General features: G+C 39.5%; 1 protein-coding gene and 1 non-coding gene across 3 annotated transcripts in view; one reads left to right on the forward strand and one right to left on the reverse strand.

Moving 5' to 3' along the window:
* TMEM200A (transmembrane protein 200A) overlaps positions 1–23,200 on the forward strand; it is an 88,702-nt gene that overhangs the window by 33,741 nt on the left and 31,761 nt on the right. The window lies entirely within an intron of this gene.
* Positions 17,645–17,717, reverse strand: TRNAS-GGA. Its single transcript has one exon. It is a non-coding gene; the product is annotated as a tRNA-Ser (tRNA).

The following is a 23,200-nucleotide window of genomic DNA, read 5'->3' on the forward strand; positions in this document are numbered from 1 at the left end:
ATTTCCACCTGGCAAATCCCTACGAATCCCTTTTGTTAATCCCACCTGTCATTTTATTCAGTATGGTCCATTCTTATCCGTTTCAAGTGCAATGGCTTCCATGAAGGTTTTGATCCTTTCTTGCTTAGATTATTACAGCTGTCCTTAAAACCAGCCGTTTTGCTTCCAGTTTCATATCCAGCTTGTCCGTTCATTGTCTTGCTTCCTAGTGTCTTTCACTGCCTTTATAATGAAGGTCAGCCTCTCTAGCACGATGTAGATGGCCCTCAGGGACTTGCTTATCTTTTAGGCTCACCATGGGTGGTATCCCAACATGCTTTAGCACTCAAACTCCAACATGCCAGATTCACTCATACTTTCATACCTTTCTGGCAACTGTTCCCGCCTCTTTGTTTTCCCTCTTTTCTGTGTTAAACTAACATCTATTTCATCTTTGATGTTATACTCATTTTGATTTCTCATTCATTTCAGTTTCTATAGCGAGTAGCTCATCTCTTGGCACACAGTAGGATTTGTAAAGCTACGATTCCATAAGACTGAGTCAGCCAGTGCAGCCTTATAGAACTGCAGGAATAAAACTGAATCAGAACAAATTGACAGAATTAAGCAGCAAAATTAAGAGTGAAGAAAACATGTAGGTATCTCTAATGGATAGAATACAGTGGTCAGTAGATATAGAATCTTAAAGCTGAGATCAAGTTAGAAGTCTTGACGGAAAAAGCTCATCTGTAGTAGATAATAGAGGGAGGAATACCTAAGGGCCTGGGGGTTAAGGCATGCTACCTTCTTTTACTGTCCCTGCTTTCAAGGAGTTTGATCTCATGAGGGAGAAACACCAGAGAAAAAAGTGAATCATTTCTTACAACGGAGTACTATTTAAAAAGGTACATACCTAGTGTTATGGCAACAGAGATGAAGTAATTTTTCAACAATGGGGTCACGTCATTGCCTGGGGGCCAGAAATGACCAGCTCAAACATCAAAGGCACATGTGCAGTGGGCAGATGTTTTACATCATTTCCAAGCCTCCTGTGCCATATAAAGAGCCTGATCAAAGATCGAGTTCAGTGGACCAGACTGCCTTGGGTTCACATGGCCTGAGCCACAAAAGATGCCAGTGTTTCATCATTTTCTACCTAAGTGTTTTTTTGACTAGTTTGCTGCTAAAAGCATGTCCTTTTTTTTTTTTTTTCTCCTTTTCAATCCCTTTATTTTAACTCAAACCGTTCTGCTAAAAGATTACTCTCAACTTATGTTACCTCCTAACAGTCTTTGCCCACAACGCTGCCCAAGGCTCTCAAATCCTCGGAGTAGCCAGTGGGGTCGGGTAGAGCACAGCACGTGCCTGGAAATAGACCCTCTACGGGATGAATATATGTGGTCCTCAAGTCCGGAGGGTGGTGTGGTGGAACTTTGAGAACACCCGCTGGACTGCAAGAGCACCTGTCCCGGGCTTCTGAGCCCACTCCATCTGTTGCTCAGAAGCAGCCCTGGTTCTTCGGAAACCTTCAGCCTCTCTACTTGAAATGCTGGCTGAGGACAGGACCAGGCAGTGTTTGCCCAGGAAGCTGGGAATTTAGGCAGAGCAAGGGAACAGTGCCTCCTTTGTGAGCCTCCCTGGGGAGTCCCACTCCCCCGCAACCCTGCCGGCCCCTCAAATCATCAGATAGCCAGGGATGAGCTAGAGTTCTGTCTCAGGCTCCGGAGGGGAGAAGGAAGGAAGCCCACGTAGTCTTCAGTGCAGCTGAAATATCCCTGATCTGACAGGGGCCTGGTTGCAGGGAGGAAGGGGACTCTTCTGATATGATTTTAATAATTACAACAGCATCAAAAATATGAATGTTCAGTACATCCTCTGTGTGCGTGTGTAAAAGTACGTCCTTTTTTCAGGAAGATTATTTTTCAGACCTGACGTAAAGTGGGGGAGCATAAGATACAGCTTTCTCAACACCAAGGAGATGGCCAAAGCACCATTTATTGTCACTAATCGGAAAGATCCTCAGAGAAATGGCAACTCACTCCAGTATTCTTGCCTGGGAAATCCCATGGACAGAGGAAACTGGAGAGCTACAGTCCATGGGGTCACAAAAGTGTCGGAGGTGACTGAGCGACTAAACAGCAACGATAAACCATTTTAATCCACGATTTCCTTGAAGGAACCATGTTGTTCCGGTTGGGTCAAGGAATGCATTTCTTTGTTGTTCAAATACGTGCCTTTATATATTATATTGGGAAAATCTCTAATCATGTTTTATCTTTTGAATTGTCAGCTCATCTTCTTGGGAAGGATTTCTCTTCCTTTTTTTTTTTGACAGATTGAGTATCACATGCTGCCCTTCAATTAGGGTAATGTAAACAGTTTCCACTCCTGTTATGTGTACACCACTTCATCACTGAGGTAAAATAGTGAATCACATCCCTGGTTGTGTTTCAGGATTCAATAAACTGTATTTTCAAGCTAGTTGTTAGTGTTCGAAGTCAATACTTGTCCATTTCTCAGAAACCTTTTACCAACCCCAGAAGATTTGGCTCTTGACTGCTTTGTCTGGAAGGAGCCACCACCCTTGACCTCTACCCAGTCTAGAGTCTGTAAAGCCTGGGACTGTTTCAAAGGAAGTGCTGAACTGATGTGCAAGAAAGACCCTTTATCAAGACTTGATCTGATTTTGCTGTTGCACAACTGTCACACTGAAATCCCTTCCACTCCTACAGAAGGGAATACTTACTTCTGCCAGCAGCTTCCTGCCAGAAGTTGGAATGGTTCCCTGTAAATAGTCGGAGTAGCAGGGGTGGAAGAGCTTTCTTCTCTCCCCACGCTGCCTCTGCTTCTGGCAAAGGTTTGGATGTTGGCAGGGGCGCCCCGCCTCTGCACAGTCTGTTCCTGGAGGTGGGGAATTCCTCTTACTTCCAATTACCAGTTTCTTTACATGAGGGAGGACATTTTTTGGCACAGATTATCCTTTTCACTTCATGTCTGGCTGACAGCACCCTTGCTAATTTATTTTTTTGGCATTTTTTAATGCATTTGTTATGATGTCAAATGGTACGCACAGAGCTTTGGAGTGAAGGCTGAGCTTACATCCTGGAGCTTGCAGTAGGTATGGGATGTTGGAAGTTCTCTTTGGAGTAGAAGCTATAGTACTGGGTAAATAGAGGGTGTTAAAAGTCGTTCAGTTGGGTCTCTTTGTGATCCCATGGATTGTAGCCCACCAGGCTCCTCTGTCCTTGGAATTCTCCAGACAAAAATACTAGAGTAAGTGGGTAGCCATTCCCTTTTCCAGGAGATCTTCCCCACGCAGTAATCGAACCCAGGTCTCCCATATTGCAGGCAGATTCTTTACCATCTGAACCACCAGGGAAGTCCAAATCTAGGGTGTCATGTGTGATTTACTTGTCTTCTTGCAAATGTCTTATGACCCTTTAGTGAAGAGTGAATCACAGAATCCTAAACTTGTAAGTGTGTCAGGATTTGAAAACTCATGTCCCCCATTGCCTTCATTTCCCTGCTAAGGAAGTTAAAGCCCCAAAATACTTAGTGACTCACCCAAGGCCACCCAGCTGGCCAGTGCTAGAACCTATGCCAGAATACCAGTCTTCTCTCCTTGTCTTGCATTATTTTCACTATGTTTCAATGTTTTGAAAGTACTGGTCACTTAGTACATTGTATTAGGTACAGCAAATTTATCTTCATAGTTCCTTCCGTGTAGGATGGACAAAAAAAGAGAAAACCTTACCCTTTCCCCACCAAAACAATTCTGACTAGGTGTACAGCCATTCTCGATGGATTGGCTATAATTCTTGTAACTAGATTGAGTTGCCTGAAAAAAGGGTCATGTCAGTAGTTTTCCCCTCTCCCAAGTGGTTAGAACCCTTTGTGGAAATGCCAGCCAGCTGAAACATGTCAAAATCAATCTGTAATTTTGGAGGCTGTGGAAAAGCAGCTCCTGTTGCCTGCCCTGGACAGTCTGTTCTATTATACTATCTGAAACATTAATAGTGCATTTGTGAAGGCATACTCAGGAAGAACAGAGCTCACAAATTGTTTTTTCAGAGGGAGTGATTATAATAAACAACTAATTTGAGTGAAAGTGGCTCAGAAAATATTTCAGGTTCTGGCTGAGACTCCTATATGCTTAATTAAGTAATTTTTACAAATCTCTTATGAAACCCGATGTTAGGAAGTGATTTTTTTTAAATAAAAAGTTAATGAACACGGTATCTGTTCAGAACAATTGCTTTTAAATTCACTAGTCAGATGGGAAAGGATTTTCTGGTAATGATGTTAGAAGAGACTCACCACACATTTCTTGACTGGATTGTGTTATACCAGAAGGTTACTACTCTGATCCAGAGTCTGATTGAATTTTTTTTTTTTTTAAGCACTGATCTTCTAACTTGAATTTTAGTGACCTTTACCTTACAGTCCATTATTTTATTTATTTTATTTGTTTTGGCTGTGCTGCACAACATGTGGGGTCTTAGTTTCCTGACCAGAGCTCAAATTCGAACCCCCTGCATTGGAAACCTGGAGTATTAACCACTGGATGCCCAGGGAAGTCCTGTGATTAAATTTAAAGGAAATTTGAACCCCTTGCATTGGAAGCCTGGAGTATTAACCACTGGACACCTAGGAAAGTCCTGTGATTGAATTTAAAGGAAATACTGCACATAATGGTAGTTAAAATCCAGAGCCCATAACAACGTGGTCTTTTTTTTTTGACAGCAGTTATTAAAAGGGCAGGGATATAAAACTTATGATGGTGTCATTAGTGGCTAAAACTTAACACTTTAACATTTAAATATGAAAATAGTGATAAAGGACATTTGGCGTTAGAGTCATTTTCAAATGAAAGTATCAGACATATGTTATGAACTTGTGTGAAAAATCAGTACAGTTTACATTTGGGGGGGGCTTAAGAAAACAACTAAAGCTTTAAAAAATGTTCTCTACTCTTAGACTTTATATTTATTAGTATTTCTGACATTTATAGGATCTTGCTGGTGGCTCAGACGGTAAAGCATCTGCCTACAATGCAGGAGACCTGGGTTTGGTCCCTGGGTCAGGAAGATCTCCTGGAGAAGGAAATGGCAACCCACTCCAGTACTCTTGCCTGGAAAATTCCACGGATGGAGGAGCCTGGTGGGCTGCAGTCCATGGGGTCGCTGAGAGTCAGACACGACTGAACGACTTCAGTGTCATGTCGTGTCTGACATTTATGGACACGGGACTGACAGTTTCTTACACACAGTGGGTGCTCTGCAGATACTGGCAAGTCATAGTATAGAAGATTAAAATTTTAAGGAAAATTTTGGTATCAACTTTTTAAAAATTATTTTTTATTTTTGAAGTATAGTTGATTTACAGTGTTGTGTTAGTTTCAGTTGTACAGCAAAGAGATTCAGTTTTGCATATACATATATATATTCTTTTTCATATTTTCCATTATGATTTATAATAGGATATCGAATTTAACTTCCTTGTGCTAAATAGTAGGAGGACCTTGTTGTTTATCCATTCTGTATAGAATTATTTTCATCTGCTAATCCCATGCTCCCACTCCATCATTCTCCTATCCCCCAGGGGAAACCACAAATCTGTTTTCTAGGTCTATGAGTCTGTTTCTATTTTGTAAATAAGCTCATTTGTGTCAAAGTTTAGATACTACATATATGTGACATCATAGGGTATTTGTCTTTTACTTTCTGACTTACTTCATTTAGTATGATAAGCCTCTAGGTCCATAAATGTTGCTGCAGATGTCATTATTTTTTTATATTTTATGGCTGAGGAGTTTTCTATTGTATGTATGCACCACATCTTCTTTTACCATTCATCTCTTGATGGACATTTAAGTTGTTTCAGTGTCTTTAGCTGCATTATTTATATATTTTTGTTTGCTTAGAATTTTGTTGTAATTTTGAGAAAATCCTCAGACATTTTGGATTTTTACCAGTTCTTTTAAATTAATAATATTCTAAATTGATGTGGAAAAAGTTATAAAAATTCAATTTCCCAAGAGGAAATGAGGGGGCTGTTTTTGTGGTTGTTGTTGGTGGTGGTTTTGTGAATATAATACTCAACTTTTCTCTTTAAAAAAATCATATAATTTAGGAAAGTTCAGTTCAGTTCTGTCCCTCAGTCATGTCTGACTCTTTGTGACCCCATGGACTTCAGCATGCCAGGCTTCCATGTCCTTAACCAACTCCTGAAGCCTACTCAAACTCATGACTATCATGTTGGTGATGCCATCCAGCCATCTCATCCTCTGTCGTCCCCTTCTCCTCCCGCCTTCAGTCTTTCCCACCATCAGGGTCTTTTCCAATGAGTCAGTTCTTTGCATCATGTGGCCAAAGTACTGGAGTTTCAGCTTCAACATCAGTCCTTCCAATGAATATTAGGATTGACAGGATGGATCTCCTTGCTGACTAAGGGACTCTCAAGAGTCTTCTCTAACACCACAGTTCAAAAGCATCAATTCTTCAGCGCTTAGCGTTCTTTATAGTCCAACTCTCACATCCATACATTACTACTGGAAAAACCATAGCTTTCACTAGACAGACCTTTGTTGGCAAAGTAATGTCTCTGCTTTTTAGTATGCTGTCTAGGTTGGTCATAGCTTTTCTTCCAAGGAGCAAGTGTCTTTTAATTTCATGGCTGCAATCACCATCTGCAGTGATTTTGGAGCCCCCAAAATAAAGTCTGTCACTGTTTCCCCATCTATTTGCCATGAAGTGATGGGACCGGATGCCATGATCTTAGTTTTCTGAATGTTGAGTTTTAAGCCAACTTTTTAGCTCTCCTCTTTCACTTTCATCAAGAGGCTCTTTAGTTCTTCTTCACTTTCTGCCATAAGAGTGGTGTCATCTGCATACTTGATGTTATTGATATTTCTCCCAGCAATCTTTTCTCTTTAAAAAAAATCATATAATTTAGGAAAGTATAAAAAAATAAATACCCATCAGTGCACCCTTCATCTTCCAAATCTGCCATAGGTTAATTTCATATTATTTCTGTCACTGGCCGCCTTGCCTTGCATCTCTTTTTCTATCACTAGGTGCAGCTGCACCAGGTAAAAACATTTGCAAAAAACACATGGGTGGAACATTTGTTGAATTCCTCACACTGATGGTCCCCTCCATGCTGAGAGGTATCTGACATGTGACTACATTAGTGATCACTAATCACTTATTTGAATTCTGCTGATAAATGTAACAGAACATTCGCAATGATTAGTAGATCACAGATTTCCTTTCTCCTTGTTCAGACAGAATGTATGACCAAGGAAGGTATCACTTTCATACCAAGCAAATTCTAGATTATGTTGAGTAGTGGAATCTTCTTTATAATTGTTATTATTTTGATAAATGGTGTCTAGACATAGTGCTCTCTCTTTTTTTTAATGCGAAGAATTTTTTTTCCTGCTAATTTACACTGGTGATCACTTATATGATTAATGTTATTGGAAGAAGCAAATGTATGTTTATTACTACTGAATTTTGAAAGAAAAATGTATAATCTTTGATAGCTTATATTTGAACTGCAAAAGCATGGATCATTTTATGGTTTTTCAGTGAATCATTCTTGTAAAAGAACTTTGAAGAATTGCTCTACTCACTTAAATCCACTATGGCAGCAATTTGTTTTGATTTCTTCATACCATTTACTTTCCATTAGCTGATTTTGTCTCATGGTAGGAGAGTCATTCTAAGGAGGAGAAAGGATGTGCACTCACATTCATGTGAACAGTCACTCACCTTGACAATTGGATTGCTCAGGGCTGCTGGAGACAACACCGCAACTTTCCAAGTCACTGCCCTTACTCAGTTGAGGTTTGCAGCCTGGAGCTTGCTTTCAGCACTGCCTCGAGGTCCTCTTGGGAGTCTGTTGTGCTCTCCACGTGCTGGCTCACACCATCCTCCTCAGGTGTCCTCACCTCCCGTTTTCTGGTCCAGATGACAAACCTGCAATGCTTATCACCTCCCTGTACCACAGCCTTTCCACATATTGAACAATAATATTGAACAGACATGAAATTGTCAATGTTTGACTGGTTTTGACTTGCAAAATCAGCAGTCGCATCTGCTTCAAGCCACTGCATGCTTGGTTTTCATGTTTTCATCCTTCTACCATTCCCTGACTTCTAGGAATAGCTGACCCTTCCTTGAAAGGTTTATTCGTCCACCTCAGGGACTCATAAACTATTTCGCTTCTGCGATCCAAGTCCACCTCCATCGGTTATCCTTTTCTTTTCATAGCTTCCACTTCTAACGTTCACCTTGGCTCCTTTCATTAACATATAACATAACCAAGTAATTTCTTTCTTTATATTTGACTTTAAAAACTATAGACAACATTCCACATGTATAAACAAGAAATATAAAATGTGTGTGCAGAGTAAAGAATAATTGTATAACAAACACAATTAGTTTAGCTTAACACTAGATCCTTTCTGATACTTCTGAACAGTTATGTGCTCTGATCACTGTTCCTTATCTCCTCCAAACAATATCCTAAATTTTATATTATTTCCCCCTTTTTCTTTAATCACATATGTATGTCTCTTTAAAAATCTTTTGTAATAATCTCATATGCTATTTAACATAAATGCTCCTGGAGAAGGAAATGGCAACCCACTCCAGTATTCTTGCTTGGGAAATCCCCATGGACAAAGGAGCCTAGTGGGCTACATTCCATGGGGTTGCAAAAGAGTCAGACACAATTTAGAGACTAAACAACAACAAGTATATTCTACAAGAAGTCCTTAAATAAAATATAGAGTCCTTAAAAAATATAAATGCAACGATAATATCTTCTGAAACCAGGCTTTTCACTCACATTTGTGAGATTAATCTACATTAACACATAGTTTTCTCTCATCTGATTTCCATTTTCCAGGTGTGCTGTTGGAGACTCTATACCTGATCATGTTGTTGTTCAGTCACCAAGTTGTGTCTGACTCTTCGTGACCCCATGGACTGCAGCATGCCAGGCTTCCCTGTCCCTCACCATCCTCTGGAGTTTGCCCAAGTTCATGTCTGTTGAATTGATGATGCCATCCAACCATCTCATCCTCTGTCACCCTCTCCTTCTGCCTTCAATCTTTCCCAGCATCCGGGTCTTTTTCAATGAGTCAACTGTTCACATCAGATAGCCAAAATATTGGAGCTTCAGCTTTAGTATCAGTCCTTCCAAAGAGTATTCAAGGTTGCTCTCCTTTAGGATTCACTGGTTTGACCTCCCTGCTTTCAAAGGGACCCTCAAGAGTCTTCTCCAGCAACACAGTTCAAAAACATCCATTCTTCAGCCCCCTGCCTTCATTATTATCCAACTTTCACATCCATACATGACTACCAGTAGAGCAATACCTGATGCATGTCCTGAATTCCAAACAAAGTAACTTCTCACTTTTTATTCCCTGACTTTAGCTTATTTTGTTTCACTTTGTCAGTTTTGTTGCCAGAAAGAAAACTCTGCTGTCTTAAACAGAAAGGCAATACCCTCTGCTTAATTGTGTCTCTATTTCTCACTGCTGTCCTTTCTCTTTTCCTTCAAGACTAAAATCTTAGAGTAGCTCACATTGATTGTCTCTATGTCTTGGCCTCCCAGCCAGGTTTCGTTTGACCTCTTGATAGTTGGCTTCTCCACGTTTTTATTTTTCTTTAATCTTTGTGACAAAGCTCATGACAGGCTCTTCCCCCCACCCCCTTTTTCTACTTAATGTTAAATGTAAGCCTCCAAGGGTGTATAATCAGATTTTCTTGGTTTGAGCTCACTGTACCTGATTTTAATAAGCTTAATTTTATTTTCATATTGATGGCATAAAGACTCCCTTACATAATGTAAAATGCTCCTGAAATTATAATTATGCTCTTAAAGTCTCATATTAAGACAGTGTGGGTGAGGTGGTAAGAGAAGGAGGAGAAACAACTTTGCATCAGAAAGTGCTTAAACCCATTTTAAGTACCTCCTGAATAATAGTGATAGAAGTAAACTTGGAAAAAATTCTAATGGAATATTGTCTTCTATCCAGGTATTCAGTTCACTTTGGAATGTGACAGTTATCAAGACTCTGAAATATCACAGATGTCTGGCAGCAGGATTAATAGCTTCTTCTCACTTAAACCAGGAAATTACTAGTAGGATTATTGTGCTTAAGACATATATTTTGCCTGCATTTGCAAAGTTTAGCAAAGATTATTAAAATAATGATCTAGGTAATTCAAAACCAAGAACTTTGTTGCCTAAATTACTAATATTTCTATTCAAATAATTATCTCAATAATTTAACATCGATTATACCTTTACACCTATGTACATGAAGATACTCAGTTTGGTCAATATCATGGGGCTGCATGGAGAAAGAAACGGCAACCCACTCCAGTATTCTTGCTTGGGAAATCCCATGGACAGAGGAGCCTGACAGGCTACAGTCCATGGGGCTATAGAAGTCAGACAAGACTTAGCCACTGAACTGCCACCCACAATGGGGCTGCAAACAAGTGATGAATAGCAGAGATAGCCCTCAAGTTGCTGCCAATTGAGAGGAGAAAAAAAATCAAAGTAGAGAAGTAATTTATATTGCAGATCAGCCTACAAATGGCATTTACAGAACAGAAAACGTATATAAAGATTCATGTGAAAAGAGAACTTGACTCTCACAAACTGTATGACAATTTTCTTTTGGAGCAGATTTAAGAGACTACATCTCAAACCTGATTTATGGAATTCCTTTTATTTTTATATAGCCACTGTATTGATGGGTTATTTGCATATTATCTGTATTCTAATACATGATAAATTTATCTCATTCATCAAACCTGTGTTGTTATGAAACTATCTTCCACTACAAAGAGCAGGCACACAAAGCCTGATAAGATGTAGTTGAGAAGTTTAGGGTAGTAAGGAGGTAGATATGGACCATGGGGTAAGGGAAGGAAGCATTAGGAATTTGAGATTAACAGATGCAAAATATTATATGTAGGATGAATAAGCAACAAGGTCTTACTGTATAGCACAGGGAACTATATTCAATATCCTGTGATAATTCATAACAGTGGGCATCCCTGGAAGCTCAGCTGGTAAAGAATTCACCTGCAATGTGGGAGACCTGGATTTGATCCCTGGGTTGGGAAGATCCCCTGGAGGAGGAAATAGCAACCCACTGCAGTATTCTTGCCTAGAGAATCCCCATGGGCAGAGAAGCCTGGTGAGCTACAGTCCATGGGGTGGCAAAGCATCACCCATGACTGAAGCAAGCACAGCACTGCACAGCATAAAGCATAATAAAAGAGAATATGAGAAAGAATTTATATATATATATGTATAACTGAGTCACTTTTGTGTACAGCAGATATGAAACACAACATTGTAGATCAACTATGCTTCAATAGAATTAAAAAAAAAAAAAGAAACGGTATTCTCAGTACAATATAAAAAGTGCTCCGATGTGTGCAGTACTGTAGTGGTCCGATGGAGAGAGGCAGGCAGGAGCTCTGACTGATTAGATAAAGCAGATTGCACAGGCTTCCAGACCCAGTGGGACTCTGGAAGGATGAGTAGAAACTTAGCAGAGGGACACACAAAAAAGAGGGTTCCAGGTTTTCTGCCCAGGTGGATATTTATCAAGGATTTTTCTCCAACTCTGCATGGGACTGGCAAAAGTCTATGATGGACCACGTCTGAGACCCTGTGATTTGTTCCAGCATTGCTTGTCTCCACTCTCCTGTCTCTGATCGCAGCCTCCTATTTGTCTTTTTTATCTACTTTCCCTGATTTCTGACTCTAGGCTCTGAATGGCCCAGTGTGCACGTGTCAGGTGTTGTCGGTTTGGATAAGGCTGGGGAACCAGACACCACAGGAAAGAAAGGAGCCTGAGAAGAGTCAGAGAAGCAAAATGGGCATGTGGCACGTGGGGAGCAGGAGTGAATATGCCTGACTAGAGCGTAGGTGGGATGCTTATGGAGAGGAGGCGGGAATGGAGTTGACCAGAGACAGCAGGGTCCAGAACCCAAAGCACCATACGTGCTTTTCTGAGGAGTTTGGACATTATCACGTTCAAAATGAGAAAACCCTGAAAGGCTTTCCAAGTGGCAGAATGACATGAAAGTCTTGTGTAGTAAGTATATGTGTCCTGTTTAGCTAGTTTCATTGTTTCTGCATTGAAGCCATTGAGGAGGTTGCTGTTCTGACCTGCTTTCAGGAGGGAACTTCTGTGGGAGTATTAATAGTTGGCCAGCAGCCTGCAGGTGCCATATCTTCTGCTTTGCCACAGGGCATCAGGGGTGATGACTGAGCATGGCAAGGGACCGGGGCCAGGCCAGTTCTGCCCAGAGGGGATTCATTCTAGTGAGTACGCTTGAGGGGAAGCTGGCAGACTTTCTCAGAGCCGAACACGTGAGTCTCCTCCTATTCAATCCTTCTCTTTCTTTTCATGGTTGCCAAGGGTTTATGGTGGTCTGTGGGTTCCTCTCTTTCTTCCCGAACCCTCCCTCTTTATCTGTCACAGGTGTTTCTCCCAGTAATCTCTTTTCGTTCTAATTCTGTCTTGGCATTGGCCTTTCATAGAGTATGAACTGACATACGATGCCTCAAAACCTATTTTTAAATTTTAGTATGTATCTTTAAGTGGTTGTTTCCATTTTTACCCTCTGAACTAGCATGCTTTCTTTATATGAAATACACTGTTTTATGAAGTCAGAGGTAACCTTAAATAAATTATCTCAAGACAGTTTGGACCCCCGGGCATGCCAAGCTTCTCTGCACAAGTTTATCATTACAACTACTTGGGATCTGACAGGCTTCTGGGGGACTAGGGCAGAACTGCCAGCCTTACTTAGTTCTACTTAATAATGTATTTCCCACATCCCATCATGGCAGGATTGGCTCAAGTTCAATGAGTTGATGGACAGGAAATGCTTCAGACAGAGGGGATTTTTTTTTTCTTGACTGTCATTCTTATAAAGTATTTTGATATCTCATGACTAGCACGTGGTTAGATAAAGGAGGAAGATAATTTAGCATCTTAAAAGCCTGTGACCTAGCGTTTGGGAAGACAGGATTAATTACAGCAAATAACCCTGTGATTTTTGCAGCAGTGTTTTTCTCTGGAATGTTATGCCTTATGGATGAAGAGCAATTTCTCTCTGTTTCTTTAATAAAAAGTCACTTTAAGTAAAAACAGTGAATCATGTTCTTGAAGGAGGTTGTGATCTTCAAACATGAGAAAAGCATCTGCGTTAATCTTTTTGTTTTTAGAAGGTCTGTCATATTGCAGTTTATATAATATGACTAACAGCAAAACTATGCACTATATTTATTTAAAATAAAATGCTAGGCTGAGTATCACGATTTTTGAAACTAAAGTGAATTTGTTTAAGTTGTAGAATTGAGTGTTATTTAATCTCCTGGGCAGACTTTCAAGTGTCCCTGTGATCAGAGCTCTTCTGTGAATTCTCTGTGAATGGGGATTCCTGGTGTGGTCCAGGATTTAGGGAGGGATGGAAGACGAACCTCATGGTTTTGGGTGTACTGCTTTGCTCTCATTTTATACATTAGGATCTCTTCAGTAAGTAACAACTAAAAGGCTGAGAGAAATTCAAATGGATTCAGAATATGTGAAATGATAAAATATTAAATATCTTTAACATTAACTTTTACATTAAAGATATATATCTATTAAGTCCTAATGATATAACTGTAATTGTGGGCATTTTCTAGTAAGTTTTCATTTAAAGAGAATACATAGTAGTGGCTTAAATGTGAAATGAACCATGTGACAAAAGATCTCCTATTTATTTGAATTTGTTTAATAGTACTAGGAAGTCTACCTGGTAGAAGGATTTCATTTGATGTAATTTTATAGTATTAAGACCCATGCACAATTGAGATATTGCTCCTGTTCATGTGATACATTCCTTGCTTAAACAAAGCTAAATTATAATCAATGAACATGACAAGAGTGATTATTTCAAAAGCCCAAGTGAAATGCTAATGAAATCATGTCTTAATTCTGATAAGATTGAATTGGGGGGGGCATGACCTTCTTATTCAATTAAGAATAGGTTATCACTGTGGCTCTAGAGAAACCACAGTGGATTGGAGACTTGGTTACTGCTGGGAGGCTGCATTTGTCAAGCGGAAGTTTTGGAAAAGTCAAAATGGCACCTCCCATTGACACTAGAGATTTGTTTTAAACCAGCAATGGACCGTGTTGGGGTAAGTGGATAAGGCAATAAAGCAAACCAGTGCCATTTTTGAAAGTGTTTATTTATTTATTTTTTAATCTTATGTTTACAGAATTTTTGCAAGTATAGTACAAAGCACATTTTTCCCTAAGTCATTTGAAAATATTCAATAACTTATTGAATAGTCCTCACCTTCAAGGACTCTAATGTGCATTTCTTACAAACAAAAACATTTTCCACGTAACTTACTGTTATAACCACTGAATTCAAAACTTTCACGTTGGTACATTACCACCATCTAATTTTCAGGATTTACCCAAGTTTTGCCAGTTATCTCAGTAAAGGATCCAGTCCAGGATCGTGTGTTGGATTCAGTAGTCATGTCTCTTTAGTCTCCTTCAGTCTGGAATGCTTCTTTAGTCTTTCCCAGACTTTCATGATCTCGAAAGGCCAGTTATTGTAGGATGTCTTTTAGTGTGGGTTTCTCTGATGCTTCTTTGTTAGATTCAGGTTTGGTGGGAATATCAAAGAAGCAGTTTTGGGAGTGGAAAATAACTTCTTTACCATCTTTAGTTCAGTGTTTGGAGGCCTTTGAAATAAACTGAAAAAGGACAGATTAGAAGAGGAAAGAAAAATGAATTTAATGCATGTATGCATAGGAGTTCAGAAAGAAATATGACTCAAAGAGGAAGTTAGGATTTGGAGCTTTTATGCCATCTTAATAGGGAATGGGGAGGGCCAGAGGGACACTTCTGGGAGAACAAATAACTTCCTAGAAGGGGAGTAGAAAGAAAGAGCACTGAAGGAAAAAATGACTTTTTGAAAGATAAGTGGACCTTAGGAGAATAGATAGGATATATAATAGTTTTGTGACTGTTTGGTTGTAATACTAACTTCTTCTTCTGAAAGAGAAGATTGTTGTTCCCAGGGATGGGATTTATGACAATTGAATTTTTTAGTTCTTTTGAGAGGCTCTGCTTTTAGGCAGATAAGGGATTTTAGGAACTCAGATGGCTTTAGCTTAAAATCATTTTTATGCCACAGTGGCTTATTCTGGATCCCTTCCTGGCACTGTATTCTCATTGTGTCATTTAGTGTACAATTTCAGTTCATCTCGTGATAATGATGCTCACTTTGATCCCTTGATAAAGGGGTATCTGCCATTGTAAAGTTTCACATTGTTCTTCATTTTTAGTTAATAAGTAGTTTGTGAGGGGTGCTTTGAATTTATGCAAATATCTTTTAAATTACAAATATGTGAGTTTTTATTTTTATGGTCACCTGGTTTAATAGGTTATAATCCTCTGTGCTGTGCTGTGCTTAGTCGTGTCTGACTCTTTGTGACCCCATGGACTATATGTAGCCTGCTAGGCTCCTCAGTCCATGGGGATTCTCCAGGCAAGAATAGTGGAGTGGGTTGCCATGCCCTTCTCCAAGGGATCTTCCCAACTCAGGGATTGAACCCAGATTTCCCTCATTGCAGAAAGATTACCATTTGAGCCACCAGGGAAGCCCAAGAATACTGGAGTGGGTAGCCTATCTCTTCTTCAGGGAATCTTCCCGACCCAGGAATTGAACCAGGGTCTCCTGTATTGCAGGCTGATTCTTTACCTGCTGGGCTACCAGGGAAGCCCTATAATCTCCACTATCATATATTTTGATGCTCAGTTATCCCATATTTGGCTAGTGGTAGCTTATTCAAACTGACTCTTCTGTTGACACAACCCCATTATTCTTTGAGCATTTCCTTGCTTTTTGGAAAGCACATGTTGTTTTGAGATCATCTTATACTTTCCTTGCCTTAGTTCTGAAATTAGCCATTTTCCCAGAAGCCCTGATTCTAAGAAACCAAGATCTGGATGACAGGCATGCTCATTGCTATCAGGGTGTTGGCTGCTGCTCACAGACCCTCTTAGTATGTATATAATCTCTCATCACTGCTGCTCCCACTCTATCTCTTGGGGACACCCTCTTCATTATCAGTGCTCTGATTCTCTTCACTGGGCTGCTGTGCAATAACTCTCCTTCCTCATGTTCCCCGGATCTCAATACCCACATCAGACCATCTTGCCCCCTCCCACAGGGAGTGCTACATCGTGTTGCTCAGGCTCTGATACCATGTGCTGGGTCACAGCCCCAGGTAGAAATACTCTTTGCTTCACTTGGGCTCTGAAACTCTGTAACTGGACACCTGCCCCTCCCGCCTCCCATGGGGATGGCCTTCTTTCCTCCACTCAAAGTTTGACACCTTGGTTGGAGCTGCCACCCCTCTGAATGTACATCGTCCTCATCCTAACCAGGATCCAGTACTCTACTCTCGGTTATCATGGTTCCTCTACTTCTGTGTGAATTTCTGCCTTGCTCAGCTCCACCAAATGACTTCAGAAATGAATTGTTCATGAAGGGGAATGGAGCTCAATTACATTTTAAAGTGTGGATTTAGAAGTTACCTAATAATTTACCAAACTTGGGAGATCTGCTGTCATATTTTTTAACCAAGAATCTGGAACATATAATTGAAAAGAAATTATTGCATGAGTCATTGTGTCAGTTTTTTAAAGATTTATTTTTAATGTAAAGGTACATATTTTAATAAGGCAAAGCTCTGATGTTTAATCAAGTCTGCAATCAATGAGAAACAGACACATTTACAGCTTATCTTCTCCAAAATGTACACTTGCATTAATTACTTAGAAATAAGTTGTCTTCAGAGAATTCTGTGTCCCAAACCCATGATGAAAATTTCAGAATCCCAAGTAGCAGTGAGTTCCTCATTTACATTTCATCAGATTTCTGGTCTTTTCAATTAGACAAAAAAGTCTAAGTTATTTTCTGTTTTACACATGGAATGTATACTTAGGACATGGAATTTATATTTCCAACCCAGATCTTGACCCTAGAACTACCTTCAAACTCCCTCTGTTTTCGACTACCCTTTAGTTTCAGTTGTGCCCTGAGATGCTTGCGACGTAAAATGCAGATGTCAAGTAGGCATCCCCGATGCTTCATGCTCCTATAGCCAGTGCCTGCTTGACATCTCCCTTTTGATGTGTCACGGGCGTCTCATGGGCTTCCTGGTGACTCCAAGATAAAGAATCTGCCTGCAGTACAGCAGACTCAGGTTCAAACCCTGGGTCGGGAAGATACCTTGGCAAAGGGAATGACTGACTCAACATGTCCATATCTGAACTTTTGACTCTTGAAACTGCCCTCTGAGCACAAATCTTCTTTCCAATCTCAGTGAATAGCAGAACCACCCTCATGCAATCCTGGCCAGAAATCTGGAAATGGTCTTGGTTCTTCTTTTTCTTTTATGGAGAATGAAGTGAAGTGAAGTGAAGTCGCTCAGTCGTGTCTGACTCTTTGCTACCTCATGGACTGTAGCCTACCAGTCTTCTCCCTCCATGGGATTCTCCAGGCAAGACTACTGGAGTGGGTTGCCATTTCCTTCTCCAGGGGATCTTCCTGACCCGGGGATCGAACCCGGGTCTCCAGCATTCCAGGCAGATGCTTTAACCCCTGAGCCACCAGGGAAGCCCTTATGGAGAATAGATCAGTGTATTCCGTGGTCTCTTCTGTTTTTTTCAGCACTTCCTGTCTCAAGCCTAGGCCAGCCACCACCATCTCTCACCTGGTATGCTTCTTACTCCATTCTTGTCACCTTGTGATTCATTATCCTCACAGCTGTCAAAGTGATGTCTGTACATTGGATCATCTTCCTAACCTACTTAAACACACTAAACAAATTCCACAATTCTTATATGCACCTGCATGACCAGCCCCCTGCTCATCTCTCTAGCTTCACCTTGTGTGCCTCATTCCCAAGCACTTGGCCTTCTTTTTGTTCCTAGACCATAACAAATATTGCTACCTTAGAACTTTTGAATATCATCTCTTTAAAATATCATTAACTTCCTTGTTCCAAATAGAACCTTTGTATCTTTATACTAGAGCCAAATGCTTATTGATGAGTATGATTTAGGGACCAATTTCTGTTCTCTTACATATTACTTATTTTGTACTCAAAGGAGAATTTCAGTGACAGTATGAGATAATTGTTAAACTCAATTTACTATTAAGAAAATAACATTAAGGTTGCTTCCAACTGCTTCCAAAATAAAAATCTTAATAAAAGTCAATATAATTATGACATTTAAAATGTAAAAAAGAAAAAAAGAAACGGTGTCTATAAAATATTCAGTATATAAAACACTTTGAAACCTTAGAAGGAAAGAGAATTCAATGTATTATTGTTACCAAATTATTACTAGTTTAATTTTCACAAGACTCATTTCAGTAAAGATGGTGAAGTTTTATTAAATTTATAGTGGTATTAAATTATGGTGGTATTAAATTTATGGTGGTATTTTATTAAATTTATGGTATTTATGGTGTTCATAAATACCATAAAATAATTCCTTATGTGTACATTGTACAATCCAGTATGTGCACACATGGTTTTTCTTGAATTCTGACTCATGAGCACAGAGAAGTGACTTGTAGCATTACTTGGCCAAGTCCAGTTCTTTAAACTCCATCTTCATCCAAGGGATATTATCTGGATTGTGCTACTTTGCCTACAAAGGTCCATATAGTCAAAGCTATGGTTTTTGCAGTAGTTATGTATGGATATGAGAGCTGGACAATAAAGACAGCACCAAGAAATTTATACCTACAAACTGTGGTGCTGGAGAAGACTTTTGAGAGTCTCTTGGACAGCAAGGAGATCCAACAAGTCAATCCTAAAGGATATCAATCCTGAATGTTCATTGTAAGGACTGATGCTGAAGCTGAAGCTCCAATACTTTGGCCACCTGATGCGAAGAACTGACTCACTGGAAAAAGCTGTGATTCTGGGAAAGACTGAAGCAGGAGGAGAAGGGGACGACAGAGGATGAGATGTTTGGATGGCATCACTGACTCAATGGACATGAGTTTGAGCAAACTCCAGGAGATGATGAAAGACAGAGAAGCCTGGTGTGCTGTAGTCCACGGGGTTGCAAAGAGTTGGACATGACTGAGTAACTGAACAACAAATATTGTGCACCCTGTAGAGAGGACAGGATAAAACTGGAAGCTGAAGGGATGAACCATTTAGTATGTGCTTCTCAATTCTGTGTGCTTGACTTTCCAACAGCAAGCTTCATTATTAATGAATTGCACCATTACTTGGTGAAGAAGTCAGCTCTTTATAATTTAAAGAAAACTACACGTCAGTAGTTAGCAAAAAAGAGAACCAAAGTCGCCATAACATAATAGATCCTTAACTTTTGAAAGGACATTGGTACTCCTTGGAACCCCATTTTTGTAGTTTACTAAATAATTATAATAAATGTGCCCCCTTTCCTGCTCATGAGATCTATTTTTCTCTATTTAGGTATCATTAGATGTCTCCTTTCCACTGCCCACAAGACAGTTCTTGGAGGGTGTCTGAGATTGTGCCCTTAGAAAGGACAACTGCAATCTGATGTGTCAGTGAATTACTGTGCTGTGTATGTGTAAGGAAATGAAAATTCATCATCTTTATTGAAACAAATCATTTGAAAATTAACTGGAAATAACTTGGTTAACAATAATACACTGAATTCCCTTTTCTTCCAAGGCTTCAAAGTATTTCATATACTGACATTTTATAGACATTGCAGCCTTTTTTCTTTTTGCATTTTAAATGTCATAATTACAATGATTTTTATTAAGACATTTATTTTGGAATCAAGCTTTTTTGGGTTGTTGTTTTCTTAGTAGTAAATTAAGCTTAGCAATTATTCCATACTAATTGCTACTGAGATTCTCTTTCAGGTTATGAAATAAATAATACTATAAGAGAACAGAAACTAGTTCCAAAATCACATTCATCATTTAGTATTTGACTATTGTAAAAACGCCAAGATTCTATTTCACTAAGGAAAGCAACATTATTATGATTCATAGTCATTAAGCTTCATGCTTATTTTATGGATTGAATTTTTAGCTTTTGATAATCATGTGTATATGTCTGTGTGTATATGCACTGTCAATTAACAATAAGTCTTTAGGAATGTAAGATCCAATAACATGTTCAAAACTTAAATTTACTTTCCAACAGCTTTGTTTCATTTGTTCCTTATTTCTCTCAAAGTTGCCATCATCCACATCTAATTGCTCAAGCCAGCCACTGGGCATTGTCTTGACAATTTCATCTCCTTTACCTTCCACATCTACTCTAATGCCAAGATCTGTTTATTCTACCTTTTAAACTGTCTTCTTAGTTCTTCCACTCGTTGATCCCATAGCTGCCACCTTGATTCAAATTATGATCATCTCTTACCTTGACTGCTGTTGGGCTTCTTAACTGTTCTTCCGAGACTGTTTTTGCCTCCTTTCCATATAGCAGCAGGAATCTTATAATAATGCAGGTCTGATCCTAGTCTGGACTTCCCAGGAGGCTCAGTGGTAAAGAATCCGCCTACCAGTGCAGAAGATGTAAGAGACTCAGGTTTGATCCCTAGGTTGGGAAGATCCCCTGGAGGAGGAAATGGCAACCCACTCCAGTATTCCCACTCCAGTATCCTTGCTTGAAAAATCCCATAGACAGAGGAGCCTGGTGGGCCACAGTTCATGGGGTCGGAAACAGTCGAACACAACCAAGCATGCATGATCCTAGTCTGTCTCCGCATGAAGCCCATTCACTCTGTCTCCTAAGGGAAAGTTCACAGCTTTACAATCTGTGAAACTGCATGTGATCTTGCCCCTACTGCCTTTTAACTCATCCCTTTGCCAGAGTGCCACCGCTTCTGTTCATTTCTTTGAGAACCGGGTACTTGACCCTTTCAGCATCTTAGAACGTGCTGTTTTTCCCTCTCTTCTGTACACTGTCTCAATGTGAAGTCAGATCCTTATACTTCTCAGACTAAGATAGGCCACCTTGACATTCACTTCCATGCCATCCTACATTTTCCCTTCTTAACACACGTAATACATAATTACTTATTCAAAGTCTAGCTTTTCCATTCAACAGATAAATCTAAGGAGGTGAAGATCAACTCTGAGTTGTTCATTTTATTCCTTACCCCAACTGAGTGCTTGACACATAGTAAATGCACAATAAGCATTTGTTGAGTGAATGAAAATGAATGAATGGAAGATGCATATGAACATCACTCAGATATTTACTTTTGATGTTGAATTGTGACAATTGATGTTCAAAAAATCAAATAATGAACATTTGAGCCCAGGTGAGTGGTGCTTTTTAAAAGTTTGTTTGAAAGTATCATCATCAGTCATGTCTACTAGGGTTCTTGGCAATGTATGGGTACATACAGAAAGAATCTTTCAGGGGAAGAAATTTAATATATTGGCAAGCCCTGAACAAGTGAAAAGGATTCCTTTTGATAATAGACATGGAATGTAAAATCTAGAAGAGATTTGTTTTCCCATAGGCATTTTCTTATAGCTGTTTAGTCATCTAAACAACTCTCAAACATATGAAGGATGATTACGTAATAACTTTAGACTCACTGGAAATTTGCAGATGTATCAAGAATGCAGCAAAAGAAGAAATAGGCACACACCCCAAAAGTCAGAAAGCAAGTCAAATAGATGTCATAAAGCATATGTATCCTCAAAGTCTTTATTCCAACTTCAATTGCTCTTATTTTACAAGCCTATTTCTTGGCCTTTTCATTTCTAAAACCAAAGCCCCAGACAGGAACTGGAGAGGGAAAGAAGTTGTAGGAATCCACTGTTCCCAATGGCAGGGTTAGCAGACAGCAGAGTCTCGCCCTCCTCCAGACTTCTGTGGAAATTGACTGCATGGCAGCACTAATCATATTCACCTAGCGGCATGATTATGCTTTTAAAAAGTCATTTTCCATTCTTGATCATAAGCTTGTAAGGAAAAACCTTGACTTTTTACAAGGCTTTCAGAGAATCACACAAAACCATGTCATAGTTGATATTCATAATCAAAACAAAGCAAAACAACTCTGAGTCATCAAGAGAAAATTAAATTATGTTCAATATTGTTTGAGGAGGCCGGAAAGAAATACTATATTTTAGAAATGTTTTCTTCTCTAATAATGGAAATAAAAAGCTCTTCTTCTAAAAGAGCTGAATATAAAGTTATTGCCTCCATTTTTAAGAGCCATTCATAAACCATGGAGTGTCTCAGAGATAAAGTTTTATTATTTACTGCTTCTAATTCTATTGATGTTTAGTTCAGAAACCCTTTAAACAACCTAGCTGATAGCAATGAAGAGGAGAGGTAAGTGTTCATTTAAGTAAAAACCTGAAGGTGTTACTTAAATTATCTCAAGGTCACAGCTATTAAAGACCAAAAACGTTTGGTCTTTCTGGAAACACTTAGCCATAAAAACAGTGTAGCATTGTGGTAAAATCACAAGCTTTAATCAGAAATGTCCTGGTTTGTATCTTTCATTTGGTCAATACCAGCTGAGCCACAGTAGGCAACGTGCTTAATCTCTTTAGGTGAGAGAAAACTGAACAACTACTGTTTGTTGTTGTTGTTATTTAGTTGCTAAGTCATGTCCGACTCTTTGCCACCCCATGGAGTGCAGCATGCCAGGCTTCTCTGTCATTCACTATCTCCCGGAGTTTGCTGAAACTCATGTCCATTGAGTCATGAGTTGTGTGAGGCCATCTAACCATCTCATCCTCTATCTTCCCCTTCTCCTCCTGTCCTCAGTCTTGCCCAGCATCAAGGTCTTTTCCAATGAGTCAGCTCTTAGCATCAGGTGGCCAAAGTCCTTCCAATGAATTTTAAGGGTTGATTTCCTTTAAAATTGACTGGTTTGATCTTCTTGTAGTCTAAGGGACTCTGAAGCTATGACAAGCCTAGGCAATGTATTAAAAAGCAGACTTCACTTTGCCAACAAAGATCCATATTGTCAAAGCTATGGTTTTCCCAGTAGTCATGTATGGATGTGAGAGTTGGACTATAAGGAAGGCTGAATGCCAAAGAATTGATGCTTTTGAATTGTGATGCTGGAGAACAGCAACTATTAGTCACTTGATATTAT

The sequence above is a fragment of the Oryx dammah genome, unplaced genomic scaffold (assembly GCF_014754425.2).
Source record: "Oryx dammah isolate SB20612 unplaced genomic scaffold, SCBI_Odam_1.1 HiC_scaffold_4, whole genome shotgun sequence".
Lineage (NCBI taxonomy): Eukaryota > Metazoa > Chordata > Mammalia > Artiodactyla > Bovidae > Oryx > Oryx dammah.